We start from the raw sequence: 14265 nt of genomic DNA on the forward strand, positions 1-14265 counted from the left end.
AGGGGAGGGAGAGAGGCGAGGGGGAGAGGGAAGGGAGAGAAGGGAGAGAGGGGAGGGAGAGGGAAGGGAGAGAGGGGAGGGAGAGAGAGAGAGGGGAGGGAGAGAGGCGAGGGGGAGAGGGAAGGGAGAGAGGGGAGGGAGAGAGAGGGGAGGGAGAGACGGAGAGAGAGAGAGAGTGACAGAGAGAGAGAGAGCGCGAGAGAGAGAGAGAGAGAGAGAGAGAGAGAGAGAGAGAGAGAGAGAGAGTTCAAACAGGTGTCTCTTTTGGGGAGAGAGGAGAGAGAGAGCGGGGAGAGGAGGGAAGAGAGAGAGAGAGAGAGGAGGGAAGAGAGAGAGAACTCCTAGTAGTTTGGTTTCTGCCACTTCCTCAGTTGTCTAACAGCGGTCCCGGTAGTTTGGTTTCTGACACTTCCTCAGTTGTCTAACTGCACTCCCGGTAGTTTGGTTTCTGACACTTCCTCAGTTGTCTAGCTGCACTCCCGGTAGTTTGGTTTCTGACGCTTCCTCAGTTGTCTAACTGCACTCCCGGTAGTTTGGTTTCTGACACTTCCTCAGTTGTCTAGCTGCACTCCCGGTAGTTTGGTTTCTGACACTTCCTCAGTTGTCTAGCTGCACTCCCGGTAGTTTGGTTTCTGACGCTTCCTCAGTTGTCTAACTGCACTCCCGGTAGTTTGGTTTCTGACACTTCCTCAGTTGTCTAGCTGCACTCCCGGTAGTTTGGTTTCTGACACTTCCTCCGTTGTCTAGCTGCACTCCCGGTAGTTTGGTTTCTGACGCTTCCTCAGTTGTCTAACTGCGGTCCCGGTAGTTTGGTTTCTGACACTTCCTCAGTTGTCTAGCTGCACTCCCGGTAGTTTGGTTTCTGACACTTCCTCAGTTGTCTAGCTGCACTCCCGGTAGTTTGGTTTCTGACGCTTCCTCAGTTGTCTAACTGCGGTCCCGGTAGTTTGGTTTCTGCCACTTCCTCAGTTGTCTAGCTGCGGTCCCGGTAGTTTGGTTTCTGACACTTCCTCAGTTGTCTAACTGCGGTCCCGGTAGTTTGGTTTCTGACACTTCCTCAGTTGTCTAGCTGCACTCCCGGTAGTTTGGTTTCTGACGCTTCCTCAGTTGTCTAACTGCGGTCCCGGTAGTTTGGTTTCTGACACTTCCTCAGTTGTCTAGCTGCACTCCCGGTAGTTTGGTTTCTGACGCTTCCTCAGTTGTCTAACTGCGGTCCCGGTAGTTTGGTTTCTGACACTTCCTCAGTTGTCTAACTGCACTCCCGGTAGTTTGGTTTCTGCCACTTCCTCAGTTGTCTAGCTGCACTCCCGGTAGTTTGGTTTCTGACGCTTCCTCAGTTGTCTAACTGCGGTCCCGGTAGTTTGGTTTCTGACACTTCCTCAGTTGTCTAACTGCACTCCCGGTAGTTTGGTTTCTGCCACTTCCTCAGTTGTCTAGCTGCGGTCCCGGTAGTTTGGTTTCTGCCACTTCCTCAGTTGTCTAACTGCGGTCCCGGTAGTTTGGTTTCTGACACTTCCTCAGTTGTCTAACTGCGGTCCCGGTAGTTTGGTTTCTGACACTTCCTCAATTTGTACTCCCTCCATACTTAATTGTATCCAATGCTATGTTGGCCTTTTCTTAGTGGAACAGACCAACATAACTTTGGCTTTCTTGGTATTTAAAACAAGTTTGTTCTGGCAAACCCACTCCCTGATATTCTCCAAATCTACTTGTAAAGCTGTACCTGTTGAACCGATTGTCTTGCTGCATAAAATGTTGTATCATCTGTAAATATAGTAGCTTGAGTTTCAGATAAGGCATAAGGAAGGTCATTGGTATATATTAAATTAAGAAGTGGCCCAAGGCAACTGCCCTGCGGTAATTCCACAGTTTAAAGCACGAGGGGAAGAAAATTACCCGTTGATACAGGTGGACTGTTTCCTGTCAGTTAGATATGACTGTACCCAATTCAATGCTACTTCCTTAAAACCATAATGCATTTCATTTTTGTCAAAATGATCTCATGATCCACTAAATCAAATGCTGCAGTAAAATCTAAAAAGAATACACCCACAAACCTGCCATTATCCGTAGCATTGAGCCACTGGTCGGTCATGTCAAAAAATGCAGTGGTAGTGCAAGGGTTTTTGTGATAAGCATGCTGATTGGCTGTAATAAGATCATTCTTTTCCATGTACTCCCATATTTGTCGACTCACAATACCCTCCAATATCTTACTGAGTGAAGGGAGTAGATGAGTGAAGGGAGAGAGAGGAGAGGAGGGAGAGAGACAGGGAGAGTGAGGAGTGGAGGGAGAGAGACAGGGAGAGTGAGGAGGGGAGGGAGAGAGACAGGGAGAGTGAGGAGAGGAGGGAGAGAGAAGAGGGAGAGAGAGAGAGAGGGGAGAGAGACAGGGAGTGTGAGGAGGGAGGGAGCGAGAGGAGGTGAGGGAGAGAGAGAGAGAGAGTGAGAGAGAGAGGAGGGAGAGAGAGAGCAGGGAGAGAGACAGGGAGAGAGAGGAGGGGAGGGAGAGAGAGAGGAGGGGAGGGAGAGAGAGAGGGGAAAGAGGAGGGAGAGAGAAGAGGTGAGGGAGAGAGAGAGAGAGAGAGAGAGAGAGGGGGGGGGGGGTAGAGAGAGACAGAGAGGGGGGGGTCAAGTAGGTAGCTCAACTAATGGGGAAGGAGATCGATAGGGAGAGAGAATTGGGATTGGATAGAACAGAGGAGAGAGACAGACAGACTCCAATTTCTGTAACCAGAGTCATATCTCAGTCTGTGTAAACTCTATATAACTCATCTGTAGTCCAGACCAGAGTCATATCTCAGTCTGTGTAAACTCTATATAACTCCCCTGTAGTCCAGACTAGAGTCATATCTCAGTCTGTGTAAACTCTATATAACTCCCCTGTAGTCCAGACCAGAGCCATATCTCAGTCTGTGTAAACTCTATATAACTCATCTGTAGTCCAGACCAGAGCCATATCTCAGTCTGTGTAAACTCTATATAACTCATCTGTCGTCCAGACTAGAGTCATATCTCAGTCTGTGTAAACTCTATATAACTCCCCTGTAGTCCAGACTAGAGTCATATCTCAGTCTGTGTAAACTCTATATAACTCATCTGTAGTCCAGACCAGAGCCATATCTCAGTCTGTGTAAACTCTATATAACTCATCTGTCGTCCAGACTAGAGTCATATCTCAGTCTGTGTAAACTCTATATAACTCCCCTGTAGTCCAGACCAGAGTCATATCTCAGTCTGTGTAAACTCTATATAACTCCCCTGTAGTCCAGACCAGAGTCATATCTCAGTCTGTGTAAACTCTATATAACTCATCTGTAGTCCAGACCAGAGTCATATCTCAGTCTGTGTAAACTCTATATAACTCATCTGTAGCTACTGTCTGTCTGTTGGTGTTGTTTATCCTCCAGGTCTCTGTCTGTCTGTTGGTGTTGTTTATCCTCCAGGTCTCTGTCTGTTTGTTGGTGTTGTTTATCCTCCAGGTCTCTGTCTGTCTGTTGGTGTTGTTTATCCTCCAGGTCTCTGTCTGTCTGTTGGTGTTGTTTATCCTCCAGGTCTCTGTCTGTCTGTTGGTGTTGTTTATCCTCCAGGTCTCTGTCCTCCTCTAGGAGGCTACATGGCTGGAATGTCAAACATATCACCATCACTAAAGAGTTGATGTATCGCTTTGCTTACACGTTACACATCCATACACACATTACACACACACACACACAGTACACATCCATACACACATTACACACACACACACACACACAGTACACATCCATACACACATTACACACACACACACACACACACACACACACACACACACACACACACACACACACACACACAGTACACATCCATACACACATTACACACACACACACACACACACACACACACACACACACACACACACAGTACACATCCATACACACAGTACACATCCATACACACACACACACACACACATACACACACACACACACACAGTACACATCCATACACACATTACACACACACACACACACACACACAGTACACATCCACACACACATTACACACACACACACACAGTACACACACACACACAGTACACATCCATACACACACACACACACACTCACAGTACACACACACACATTACACACACACACTCACAGTACACACACACACACACACACACACACACACACAGTACACACATACACACACACACAGTACACATGCACACACTCACAGTACACACACACACACACGTACACACGCACACACACACACACACACACACACACACACACACACACACACCCAGTCCCCAGGGTGGAGCCAGTAGAGTATCAGGATAGAGAGAGTAGATGATCAGTCTGACCTTTATCATATCTACTGGGGCATGTTGCTACTTATTAATCACTAATGACCCCACTGGGACTGGGACTGGGACTGGGAGTGTGTGTGTGTGTGTGTGTACTGTGAGTGTGTGCATGTGTACTGTGTGTGTGTGTGTACTGTATGTGTGTGTGTACTGTGTGTGTGTGTGTGTGCGTGTCTGTGTGTGTGTGTGTGTCCTAAGGGAACTTCGGTTGAGCCCTCAGCTGAACAAAAGGTCACCTCACTGGGGGGGGGGGGGGGAGGGGGGGGGGAGACACAACTGCCCCTCCCCCCTCCCCTGCTCCTTGAGGATGTGAATGTGTGTTTAATCTTCTTGCTGCCCCCTCAAACCCTCCCACCACCTCTTCTGCTCTGCATGTAACCTCACCCACCCACCCACCCACACACACCCACCCACACACTCTCTCTCTCTCTGCCATTGTCTCTTCGGTGTAATGATGTCTGTGGGTTGTTTTAGAACTGTGATCAGGTGGACTACAGGACGGTGATGACGTAAAGCAATAAAATACATTCTACACCACACACACACACACACCTACACACACACACACACACACACACACCTGCTGAGCTCAAGGAATGGGTCGACGACACACACACACACACACGGGTACACACACACACACGGGTAAACACACGTACACACTCACATCCATGATGCAATAATGATTAAATCAGAACCACTATAATAACCAAGACAGATAACAATCACAATATAGACCCACATATCCCAGACTGTCTGGCGCTAGGTGTGTGTGTGTGTGTGTGTGTGTGTGTGTGTGTGTGTGTGTGTATGTGTGTGTGTGTGTGTGTGTGTGTGTGTGTGTGTGTGTGTGTGTGTTGTACTGTCCTTGAGTCAGTTATTTAAACTGACTCAAGGATAGTTCCTTTGTCATAAAGAATGGCTCGGTAACCGTGGCGACTTTGGGAAACGTTTACGTGACCCATGGATTGCGGTTGCCGTGAGAGATGATGCTGAAAAATCTGTGATGTCATTGTCTCCTCCTTACGATCAAAGGCCTAGACTAGGGTCTAGTCAAGACTATTGAGAAACACCCTTAATCTGTGGGTCCTAGACTAGGGTCTAGTCAAGACTATTGAGAAACACCCTTAATCTGTGGATCCTAGACGAGGGTCTAGTCAAGACTATTGAGAAACACCCTTTATCTGTGGGTCCTAGACTAGGGTCTAGTCAAGACTATTGAGAAACACCCTGTATCTGTGGGTCCTAGACTAGGGTCTAGTCAAGACTATTGAGAAACACCCTTAATCCGTGGATCCTAGACTAGGGTCTAGTCAAGACTATTGAGAATCACCCTTTATCTGTGGGTCCTAGACGAGAGTCTAGTCAAGACTATTGAGAAACACCCTTTATCTGTGGGTCCTAGACGAGGGTCTGGTCAAGACTATTGAGAAACACCCTGTATCAGTGGATCCTAGACTAGGGTCTAGTCAAGACTATTGAGAAACACCCTTTATCTGTGGCTTCGAGACGAGTAAAACTATTGCCAAAACAGCGTTTAGCTACCCAGGAAAGGGCTAAGAATTGCACATATTAATATACAGTGCCTTGCGAAAGTATTCGGCCCCCTTGAACTTTGCGACCTTTTGCCACATTTCAGGCTTCAAACATAAAGATATAAAACTGTATTTTTTTGTGAAGAATCAACAACAAGTGGGACACAATCATGAAGTGGAACGACATTTATTGGATATTTCAAACTTTTTTAACAAATCAAAAACTGAAAAATTGGGCGTGCAAAATTATTCAGCCCCCTTAAGTTAATACTTTGTAGCGCCACCTTTTGCTGCGATTACAGCTGTACGTCGCTTGGGGTATGTCTCTATCAGTTTTGCACATCGAGAGACTGAAATTTTTTCCCATTCCTCCTTGCAAAACAGCTTGAGCTCAGTGAGGTTGGATGGAGAGCATTTGTGAACAGCAGTTTTCAGTTCTTTCCACAGATTCTCGATTGGATTCAGGTCTGGACTTTGACTTGGTCATTTTAACACCGGGATATGTTTATTTTTGAACCATTCCATTGTAGATTTTTCTTTATGTTTTGGATCATTGTCTTATTGGAAGACAAATCTCCGTCCCAGTCTCAGGTCTTTTGCAGACTCCATCAGGTTTTCTTCCAGAATGGTCCTGTATTTGGCTCCATCCATCTTCCCATCAATTTTAACCATCTTCCCTGTCCCTGCTGAAGAAAAGCAGGCCCAAACCATGATGCTGCCACCACCATGTTTGACAGTTGGGATGGTGTGTTCAGGATGATGAGCTGTGTTGCTTTAACGCCAAACATGACGTTTTGCATTGTTGCCAAAAAGTTCAATTTTGGTTTCATCTGACCAGAGCACCTTCTTCCACATGTTTGGTGTGTCTCCCAGGTGGCTTGTGGCAAACTTTAAACGACACTTTTTATGGATATCTTTAAGAAATGGCTTTCTTCTTGCCACTCTTCCATAAAGGCCAGATTTGTGCAATATACGACTGATTGTTGTCCTATGGACAGAGTCTCCCACCTCAGCTGTAGATCTCTGCAGTTCATCCAGAGTGATCATGGGCCTCTTGGCTGCATCTCTGATCAGTCTTCTCCTTGTATGAGCTGAAAGTTTAGAGGGACGGCCAGGTCTTGGTAGATTTGCAGTGGTCTGATACTCCTTCCATTTCAATATTATCGCTTGCACAGTGCTCCTTGGGATGTTTAAAGCTTGGGAAATATTTTTGTATCCAAATCCGGCTTTAAACTTCTTCACAACAGTATCTCGGACCTGCCTGGTGTGTTCCTTGTTCTTCATGATGCTCTCTGCGCTTTTAATGGACATCTGAGACTATCACAGTGCAGGTGCATTTATACGGAGACTTGATTACACACAGGTGGATTGTATTTATCATCATTAGTCATTTAGGTCAACATTGGATCATTCAGAGATCCTCACTGAACTTCTGGAGAGAGTTTGCTGCACTGAAAGTAAAGGGGCTGAATAATTTTGCACGCCCAATTTTTCAGTTTTTGATTTGTTAAAAAAGTTTGAAATATCCAATAAATGTCGTTCCACTTCATGATTGTGTCCCACTTGTTGTTGATTCTTCACAAAAAAGATACAGTTTTATAGCTTTATGTTTGAAGCCTGAAATGTGGCAAAAGGTCGCAAAGTTCAAGGGGGCCGAATACTTTCGCAAGGCACTGTATGTACCCTTAGAAATAAGGTTCTTGAATTCAATAACTTGCTAATATCGGATAACATTCATATACTGGCCATCTGAAACAGACTCAGATAATTATTTTGATGATACAGCAGTAGCAATACTGGGATATAATGTAACATCTACAGAGAAGACAGGAATGCCTATGGTGGAGGTGTAGTTGTTTATATTCAGAGACAACAGCTGCTACTTCCTGTTAAGATTAAAAAAGGATCTCATGTCAAATGCTGTTGAAGTAATACGACTACAGGTTCACCTGCCTCGACGAAACTCTTCTTTTGGGGTGCTGCTACAGGTCAAGTGCCAACAGTCAGTATCTGGATAATATGTGTTGCAATGAGGTGCAATAAGGTGTGTGATGTAAACAGAGAGGTCTATTTATCGGGGTGACCTGAAAAGTGACTGGTTAGCAACTAGCTGTCCTCTCTAGAGGAATCTTCTAACTGTGACTGATGCCTGTAATCTAACCCAGATTATCACTCAGCCAACTACAGTGTGACTGATGCCTGTGATATAACCCAGATTATCACTCAGCCAACAAGAGTGTGACTGATGCCTGTAATATAACCCAGATTATCACTCAGCCAACTACAGTGTGATTTATGCCTGTAATATCACCCAGATTATCACTCAGCCAACTACAGTGTGATTTATGCCTGTAATATCACCCAGATTATCACTCAGCCAACTACAGTGTTATTGATGCCGGTAATACAACCCAGATTATCACTCAGCCAACTACAGTGTGACTGATGCCTATAATACAACCCAGATTATCACTCAGCCAACTACAGTGTGATTGATGCCGGTAATACAACCCAGATTATCACTCAGCCAACTACAGTGTTATTGATGCCGGTAATACAACCCAGATTATCACTCAGCCAACTACAGTGTTATTGATGCCGGTAATACAACCCAGATTATCACTCAGCCAACTACAGTGTTATTGATGCCTATAATACAACCCAGATTATCACTCAGCCAACTACAGTGTTATTGATGCCGGTAATACAACCCAGATTATCACTCAGCCAACTACAGTGTTATTGATGCCGGTAATACAACCCAGATTATCACTCAGCCAACTACAGTGTTATTGATGCCGGTAATACAACCCAGATTATCACTCAGCCAACTACAGTGTGACTGATGCCTATAATACAACCCAGATTATCACTCAGCCAACTACAGTGTTATTGATGCCGGTAATACAACCCAGATTATCACTCAGCCAACTACAGTGTTATTGATGCCGGTAATACAACCCAGATTATCACTCAGCCAACTACAGTGTTATTGATGCCGGTAATACAACCCAGATTATCACTCAGCCAACTACAGTGTAAACCAATAGTGTCGGATCTATGACATCCACTTGTATTGATCATATTGTCACTAATGCTGCAAAGCTTTGCTCCAAACTAATATAAATTCCCATTGGCTGTAGTGACCATAACATTTTTGTCAATAACAAGGAAAGTGCCAAAGGTTTGGGCCTAAAGTAAATTCATAAGAGATCAGACAATATATTTTCTCAGGACTCTGTTGTTGTTGTTGAAGATGTAAACATGTACATGTTGGTCTGATGTGTTTGAGGAAGTGAACCAAGATGCAGCACTGGAAATATTTGTAAAATTATTCATGGCAATTGTTAATACCTTAACTGTTAGAACCCTGTTAGAACCCTGTGAGAACTGTTAGAACCCTGTGAGAACTGTTAGAACCCTGTTAGAACCCTGTGAGAACTGTTCGGACACTGTTAGAACCCTGTTAGAACCCTGTGTGAACTGTTCAAACCCTGTTAGAACCCTGTGTGAACTGTTCGAACCCTGTTAGAAACCTGTGAGAACTGTTCGGAACCCTGTTAGAACCCTGTTAGAACCCTGTGAGAACTGTTCACACCCTGTTAGAACCCTGTTAGAACCCTGTTAGAACCCTGTTAGCTTGATGAGGAATTGAAACATTTTATGGTTCAAAGACGTGATGCAAAAAAGTCAGGCTGCTCAGCTGATTGGTTGACGTATTGTGCATGGAGACATATTGTGACTAAACTTAGCAAAAACAAGAAGAAATGATAATTACCAAACCGAGATAAATGACGTAAAACACAATGGGAAAAGACGCTGGAGTACCTTACATGATATAACGGACAGAAAACCCAATTCATCTCCGTCCGTCTTTGAAGTTGAAAGGTCACCGATAACAAAACCATTTGATGTTGCCCGTCATGTTAAATGGCTGTTTCACTACTAAAACTGGAGAGGGAAAAAAACTCTGAAATTAAATGACAATATTGAACAGTGAACCATCATACTAATATATAAAATATCTAACAGGGAAAGAGAAGGATTGTTGTTTTGAATTTGGTCAAGTTAGTGTTGGAGAGGTAGAGAAACTGCCTCAGCATGCATATAGAGAAGGGCACTCAACTTGTACTGCACTGACTCAGATGACTGCTGATTGGTTAAAATAACAGGATGACATTGGAGCTGTATTGTTAGATTTCAGAGCAGATTTTTTATGTTATTGAAGAAACTAACTTGCTGTGGCTTTACATCACCTGCCATCACACGGCTGGAGAGTCATTTAACCAATAGAACCCAGAGAGTTCTTCAGTGGAAGCTTCTCTAACATCAGATATGTACAGTGTGCAGTGTCTCTCGGGCAGGTCGGGCCGTTACATTTCTCTGTTTATAAATGATTTTACCACTTGTCTCACACCACGCTAGGACGGCATGCGGATGATTCCACACTCTACATGGCAGCACCCAATGCCAGTGAGCTCACTGATATTCTAAATAAGAATGGGTGATGTAATAATAAACTGGTCACAGTCAGTATCAGAATGGGTGATGTAATAATAACCTGGTCACGGTCAGTATCAGAATGGGTGATGTAATAATGAACTGGTCACAGTCAGTGTCAGAATGGGTGATGTAATAATAAACTGGTCACAGTCAGTATCAGAATGGGTGATGTAATAATGAACTGGTCACGGTCAGTATCAGAATGGGTGATGTAATAATAAACTGGTCACAGTCAGTATCAGAATGGGTGATGTAATAATAAACTGGTCAGTATCAGAATGGGTGATGTAATAATGAACTGGTCAGTATCAGAATGGGTGATGTAATAATAAACTGGTCACGGTCAGTATCAGAATGGGTGATGTAATAATAAACTGGTCACAGTCAGTATCAGAATGGGTGATGTAATAATGAACTGGTCACAGTCAGTATCAGAATGGGTGATGTAATAATAAACTGGTCACGGTCAGTATCAGAATGGGTGATGTAATAATCAACTGGTCACAGTCAGTATCAGAATGGGTGATGTAATAATGAACTGGTCAGTATCAGAATGGGTGATGTAATAATAAACTGGTCAGTATCAGAATGGGTGATGTAATAATGAACTGGTCACAGTCAGTATCAGAATGGGTGATGTAATAATGAACTGGTCACAGTCAGTATCAGAATGGGTGATGTAAAAATGAACTGGTCACAGTCAGTATCAGAATGGGTGATGTAATAATAAACTGGTCACAGTCAGTATCAGAATGGGTGATGTAATAATGAACTGGTCACAGTCAGTATCAGAATGGGTGATGTAATAATGAACTGGTCACAGTCAGTATCAGAATGGGTGATGTAATAATGAACTGGTCACAGTCAGTATCAGAATGGGTGATGTAATAATGAACTGGTCACAGTCAGTATCAGAATGGGTGATGTAATAATGAACTGGTCACAGTCAGTATCAGAATGGGTGATGTAATAATGAACTGGTCACAGTCAGTATCAGAATGGGTGATGTAATAATGAACTGGTCCCAGTCAGTATCAGAATGGGTGATGTAATAATGAACTGGTCACAGTCAGTATCAGAATGGGTGATGTAATAATGAACTGGTCACAGTCAGTATCAGAATGGGTGATGTAATAATAAACTGGTCACAGTCAGTATCAGAATGGGTGATGTAATAATCAACTGGTCACAGTCAGTATCAGAATGGGTGATGTAATAATCAACTGGTCACAGTCAGTATCAGAATGGGTGATGTAATAATGAACTGGTCACGATCAGTATCAGAATGGTTGATGTAATAATAAACTGGTCACAGTCAGTATCAGAATGGGTGATGTAATAATAAACTGGTCAGTATCAGAATGGGTGATGTAATAATAAACTGGTCACGGTCAGTATCAGAATGGGTGATGTATTAATAACCTGGTCACAGTCAGTATCAGAATGTGTGATGTAATAATCAACTGGTCAGTATCAGAATGGGTGATGTAATAATAACCTGGTCTTGAATAAATCTAAAACTAAATGCATTGTATTTGGCTCTAAACATTCTCTAAGACCTTAACTGACGTTGTGCATAGAGGATGTGAGCGCTGAGGAAGCTGAACTCCAAGGTATAACATTGGATGGTCAATTATCATGGTCAAGTCATATTGACTAAGTTGTTGTTTAGATGAGGAGAAGTTATCATGGTCAACTGTTAGACTAGGTTGTTGACTAGGTTGTTGTGAAGATGGGGAGGGATATTGTCTGTTATAAAAATATGTTCTGTGTTTCTGACACAAAGATCAACTGTACTAGTTGTCCAGACTCTGGTCTTGTCCCATCTCGAGGACTGTCTGGTAATATGGTCAGGTGCAGAAAAGAAAGACCTAGCAAAGCTGTCTCAAAACAAAACAGCACGTCTTGCCCTTTAACTACACACACATATAACTAACATCAACAACATGGATGATAGTCTTTCTGGTTGACGGTTGACCAGAGATGTACTGCTTCTCTTTTAGTTATGGTAAATATTACTGTGGCGAAAAGTCCAAATTGTCTGGATAATCAAATCACATTCAGCTCACACACCCCTACATACCCCACAAGACATGCCACCAGGGGTCTCTTCAGACACCCATACATACCCCACAAGACATGCCACCAGGGGTCTCTTCAGACACCCATACATACCCCACTAGACATGCCAACATGGGTCTCTTCACACACCCATACATACCCCACTAGACATGCCACCAGGGGTCTCTTCAGACACCCATACATACCCCACAAGACATGTTGTCAGGGGTCTCTTCAGACACCCATACATACCCCACAAGACATGCCACCAGGGGTCTCTTCAGACACCCATACATACCCCACTAGACATGCCATCAGGGGTCTCTTCAGACACCCATACATACCCCACAAGACATGCCACCAGGGGTCTCTTCACACACCCATACATACCCCACAAGACATGCCATCAGGGGTCTCTTCACACACCCATACATACCCCACAAGACATGCCATCAGGGGTCTCTTCAGACACCCATACATACCCCACAAGACATGCCATCAGGGTTCTCTTCACACACCCATACATACCCCACAAGACATGCCACCAGGGGTCTCTTCACAGACCCATACATACCCCACAAGACATGCCACCAGGGGTCTCTTCACACACCCATACATACCCCACAAGACATGCCATCAGGGGTCTCTTCACACACCCATACATACCCCACAAGACATGCCATCAGGGGTCTCTTCAGACACCCATACATACCCCACAAGACATGCCATCAGGGTTCTCTTCAGACACCTATACATACCCCACAAGACATGCCACCAGGAGTCTCTTCACACACCCATACATACCCCACAAGACATGCCACCAGGGGCCTCTTCCCAAGTCCAAAACGGGAATGGTGAGGGGACACACACACATAGAGACACCCTTTGTCTGTGTGTCCTAGACGAGAGTCTAGTCAAGACTATTGAGATACACCCTTTGTCTGTGTGTCCTGGTCTCGGGGTCCTTTGTTGCAGCTGCCATGGCGGATTTAAGCGTCCGTACGGGCCTGACTGAAACAGGCTTTACCTCCTCTCACACAAAGAGCCATTTAAACGCTGAAAGGACGACTGAAGTCTTCATTATATATACCTCCCGGAGAAAGAGAGAGGAACCTCGGGGGCGAGGAGGAGAACACATTGCGTCCCAGATGACACCCTATTCCCAATACACCGAGTCGACAAATAATTAGGAACACCTGCTCTTTCCATGACATACGTCCCAATACACCGAGTCGACAAATAACTAGGAACACCTGCTCTTTCCATGACATACGTTCCAATACACCGAGTCGACAAATAATTAGGAACACCTGCTCTTTCCATGACATACGTCCCAATACACCGAGTCGACAAATAATTAGGAACACCTGCTCTTTCCATGACATACGTCCCAATACACCGAGTCGACAAATAATTAGGAACACCTGCTCTTTCCATGACATACGTCCCAATACACCGAGTCGACAAATAATTAGGAACACCTGCTCTTTCCCATGACATACGTCCCAATACACCGAGTCGACAAATAATTAGGAACACCTGCTCTTTCCCATGACATGACGACTGACCAGGTGAATGTTAGGATCTCTTATTGATGTCGTCTGTTAAATCCACTTCAGTCAGTGTAGATGAAGGGGGAGGAGACGGGTTAAATACGTTTTTTTTTAAAGACGAGACATGGATTGTGCGTGTGTGCCATTGAATGGGAAGGACAAAAGATTTAAGTGCCTTTGAACGGGGTACCGGTTTTAGTGTGTCAAGAACTGCCACGCTGCTGGGTTATTCACGCTCAAGGATGTGTCG

At 44.4% G+C, this 14265-nt stretch overlaps 1 protein-coding gene across 1 annotated transcript in view; it reads right to left on the bottom strand.

Annotated features, from left to right (window-relative positions):
- Window positions 1-14265, bottom strand: part of LOC110512102 (axin-1-like) — a 49506-nt gene that overhangs the window by 32601 nt on the left and 2640 nt on the right. The gene's annotated exons all lie outside the window — the stretch shown is intronic.

The sequence above is a fragment of the Oncorhynchus mykiss genome, unplaced genomic scaffold (genome assembly GCF_013265735.2).
Source record: "Oncorhynchus mykiss isolate Arlee unplaced genomic scaffold, USDA_OmykA_1.1 un_scaffold_229, whole genome shotgun sequence".
NCBI classification, from domain to species: Eukaryota; Metazoa; Chordata; class Actinopteri; order Salmoniformes; family Salmonidae; genus Oncorhynchus; species Oncorhynchus mykiss.